Consider the following 5,000-nt stretch of genomic DNA (forward strand, 5'->3'; position numbering starts at 1 on the left):
ATGGCAGCTATATCCACTCGGGTATCTTATATTCTAAAGTCAGAACAGAAATGTCACCTAGAATTGCTCTTCAATAGAGCTCCTATACAACAGCCCTTTTCAAGAAAAACAGATTCTATTTTGTACATCTACTATAAGGCTTTTCTAGCAAGCGGCAAAACCCTTATCAGATATCTCATATGTCTGTTGGACATTCAGCGGGATCTCTGAGGAGAATGCAGTGTCAGATTGGATAAAAATCCTACCCTTGAACCTGTTAAGGGTGATCTCATACTAGGGAACAATACATCAAATTCTTTCACAATGGCAACAGAAAGCTAATGGACGAAAGGTTTCAGACTGACTTAGCTATTAATAACAGAGAACATGTTCAATATCAATAAGATTTAGAAAAAGGAGATCGACCACAGACGCCCTTCAAGGGAAACTGCTCTAAAGAATTCCCTTGAACAGCATTCCTTGACCTCGAGACCCTAGAGTTATGACACTGTTTGGAACTGTATTACTTATATACCTGTACAATATAGGTAAGAGATAAATATTACCCACCATCAAACAAACCTTCCTTGTTGATACATACGTCCCATAAGATGTAAAGTAGCTTTTTCGCCTGGAAATTTGGATGGAGTTTCGTGTGACCTCGTTTGTCAAGTTAACAATGTTATCATGAAAGCCAATACAAAAGTCGACTCATCTAGCCTGCATGTGGATGATGTCACGCTGAACTTATCAGGAGAAAGCTTACAAGACTATGCGTAACACATTCAGGTTGTAATAAATCATGTTGCACAATGGGCAATAAACCAAGGAAACTTTCCTCTTGTCTGCTTCTTAGGAGTAAATGTAAAGTTCCTTAGTCAAAAGGTGAAGTTCTTAGGTCTAAAATCCGGCGTGGGTGTATCACATCAGCCAGTTCAAAGTTAAAGGTAGTGGTTTTATTAAACACTTATTAATACCAAAACTGATTTTGAGTATGAAGTTTATACATTTCAGGTTATGTACATAAGCTGGCAAAGGGAAATAATTCCTTAATAACCTACATAAGGGACTGCCTTTAGTCCCGTTGTGGACAGCCACTTCTATGGAACGGAATGAGGAATCTTGCAAAAATTTTAGGGACTGGAATTTGCCAAATCTCCATTAGACCTATCCAGATGAGAAGTCACAGCGATTAAAAATCTACAACTAACTTTTGTGCACCAAGGTGCCCATGAAATCAGCAGATCCATCATCTTGATATGAAGCCCAATATAAGAATTTGCCTTCGCAATGAATGAAGGGGGGCACTGGAGGTTTTACCTCTAACAAAACATTAAAAAATATGAAGGAGGATCTTGGTAGTTGGCTGACCATTACCCAGCCGTTAGTGGTTGGTGGCGATGCCCCTTGTTGTAAGGGATGCTAAGAACTAGAGTAGGCATTTCCCAATGCAGTGAAAAGTTGCCAAGAATTCTTAGACCAAACACATGTACCTCCCTCTGCACAAATGGAAGTTTATGAGGAGAGGACTGTAATGTGGATAGTTTTATCGGTTTCTTAATGGTCTGAACTAATATAGATACCAAAATTTATGCATTATGCATTTCCGATGCATACATTTGGTAGATGATTTTCATTGTTCAAGATTGTTAAAAAGTACCATTTTCCTCTCCTACTGTGGCCTTACCGAATATCCATTGTTTCATTGTGTTAAAAAAAAATGCATTCTGTGTAGATAATGAATTCACATACAAAACTAAAATGGAAAACATATTGTTACAATATTCATGGCGTCTTTATGCTAGGTAGGTGAACGCCTAATACCGTTTCCTAAAGGAGACATGTGTATGCGTACATTTAGACAATGTACAGGCGTGCATTTGGAAAAATACGGGAGCCATACTGACACTCTACCCCAGTACGGAACCTATGTAATTTGAACCAATCTATGCATTTCTTGGGTCCTGTCAACTAGTCACCATGTGCTCACAGATTATAGTGCGTCCTTACTACAGAAAGAAAAAACTAGCAGCTCATCCTGGACTCTGGAATACTCCGATTCGCCACGTCTCTCCTTTATTCTAATCATTTGACACTCGATACTTATATTTGGTATTTTAAATCTTAGATTTGTTTTTATTGTAAAGCTGATGCAAAAAATGCAAAAGGGACTACCGAAACCGCGAGGCCTCACATCCTTTTATGATCCTATTTGGTGAAACACATTACATCTTGATGGAGCTGCCAGTAATAAAGATATGATACAGTTCAGTAAAGGGTTGAAAATCTACCCACCCGATATCCCTACAATATGCCTACAAAAGCACAGTACATTGGTTAGTACATAGCGTGTCTAGTTTTACAGTAATATGACCACGAGAGAACAAATAATGGTTTGATTCTGGCAATAGGAAACCCGCTACAAGAATATAACTGGATGAATTAGTAAACTTAGCAATAAAGGTTAAGTAATTGAGGTCAGAAAGTACAGTGCAGAAAATAAGCTTTGTGTATAAATATAAATTAACCATTGCTGGCTACGTGTACTGTCCACTGCAATTTTGCTTTGTAAATTTTGTTTATACGCCCAATGGCCCCAAAGGTGTCAATTGATCTCTGATTTCCCTGTTCCTTGAATTTTCGGGACTTATAATGCTATTAATATGGATATTGTTACTATAATTACTGATACTATGGTAATCGTAATGTTATTAAAATGCTAAAAAGGATTATATAAAACAGAATCCTTCCAAAACAGATGAGACAGACAGGACTAAAATATGACGCCTTCAGTCAGTGGACAGCATGTATGTCCACAAGAGTTAAGTAGGCAAGATAATTATGTTAGTAAATGTAGGTACGCACAGTATGTATTAGTCATATGGCTTAAGGCAAGGTAAAACACTGCAGTCTGGAAGTTGAACGACACAATTCTCAAAAAAGTTTTACCATGTGCATTGACAAAAGAAAAGAAAGAAAGAAAGAAAGAAAAAAAAAATATGTATACACACACACACACACACACACACACACATATATACATATATATATATATATATATATATATATATATATATATATATAGTATGTGTGTGTGTGTGTGTGTGTGTGTGTGTGTGTGTGTGTGTATTATTCCCCCCGAGCGTCAGAAGCACAAAACGCTCTAAGGTGAAAATCTGTCAATATGTAATCGAGCAGACATTCTACAGGTATTACATATAGTTACTCAAATTGCAAAATGTTAGTTGTGTAAAGTGGTATTGCGTTAATACTGTAAACAGACAAGTTTGAATTACACATTAAGCTAAGGGACATGGACTAGGGGCACTTACTGAATGTTCAGTACATAATAAGATATATCTTCGATGACAAAAGAAATAAAGAAAACTACAATTATTGCCTGTAGGTTTTTACACCTAAAGAAACGGGATATATTTGCTTTGATAACTATTAGTTAAAGAACGTAAAATACAGTGCAAACCTACCACCACTACGACTGTCGTCGATGGATATGATGCCAGTGTCTTGGTGAAGAAAGATGTAAAATCCAGTATCTTGAGACTCGACCAATAGATGGCGAAGCGGTTTGTCCAAGGTTACCTTCCTCTCAGGCTCCGAGGAGTCTCCCAACTATATGGTAAGGAACGAAAAGAGAAAAGCATACGCCATTTAGAAATTACGAAACTCACAGGAAAGTAAATTATATCTACAATATTACATATAGTCATAGCCGAGAAGGCTCTCACCAGTTTGGCTGGTGGGAAATGTGTCTCCGCGCGTGTGTTTGGTTATATATATATATATATATATATATATATATATATATATATATATATATATATATATATACACATGGATATTCACACATAAAAATTGAACATTTTACTCTTAAAATATATGATCAGAAATCATATCTCGAGAAATGAAAATTCTACGTGCTCCCCCTGCCTTCCCTCTCCACAACACCATCCTGCTGGACCCCCACCACGAAGCCCCCTCAATCCCTCCTCCACACCATCGCCTTGCCATCCCTCCACCACACACCACCTCCCTCCACTACCCCTTCACCTTGCCCTCCCATTCCAGAGCTGATTTTATTTTTTTTCATATCCTTACAAATCTAAACTAATGAAAACAGAGTATTACATTTTATAGAGGGCTGCAGGCATCCTAAATTACTGGATACCTACCCTTTTATACCCACTTTTCTGGTAGATATTTTTTTGATAAAATGTGTGTGTGTGTGTGTGTGTGTGTGTGTGTGTGTGTGTGTGTGTGTGTGTGCGCGCGCACACACGCAGGCATGCATATGTATATATATATATATATATATATATATATATATATATATGTATATATAATATATATATTATATATTATATATATGATTTATATTTCATATATTATATATATATATTTATATATATATATATATATATATATATATATATATAATGGCTTTACAAAAATAAACCCCATTCAGCATGCAGAGGCCTCTAGGTAGTTACCCTCTTTGCCACTCCAAAACCTGGCTCTGCCCCATACACCACTCTGACGTTCTTTACCCACACCATTTATCTACAGTTCCTGTCATTTTTTTACCACGCCACTACCCTGCCATTCCTCCGTCAGACCACCACTCTGCCATTCCTCCACGACAGTCACCATGCCTCTGCCTCAGCCTCACTTTGCCATTCCTCCACGACATCATCACTCTGCAAATGGTTCATCATACCATCACCCTGTCGCGGCGTCATCCCTCCACCGTAGTGCCGTCGCACCCATCCCACCCTTCCACCGGCTTTCGACAAAGAATAGCGATTCCTCCTCTACTATTTTCCTAAAAGTAATCGGTATTCGCGATTACGAAAATTTGCTGGCATCGCCCTGGGCATGAACGTAAGTCGTTCCCGTTGGAAGGAGAAACCACTGCACTAACCGTGAATTCACACGAAGAATAATTTGCACTTTCTGCACACGCCAGAGAAAAATTGTGCTGGACGAATGCCGGAAGTTTATTC

Source organism: Penaeus chinensis, chromosome 27, assembly GCF_019202785.1.
Source record: "Penaeus chinensis breed Huanghai No. 1 chromosome 27, ASM1920278v2, whole genome shotgun sequence".
NCBI classification, from domain to species: domain Eukaryota; kingdom Metazoa; phylum Arthropoda; class Malacostraca; order Decapoda; family Penaeidae; genus Penaeus; species Penaeus chinensis.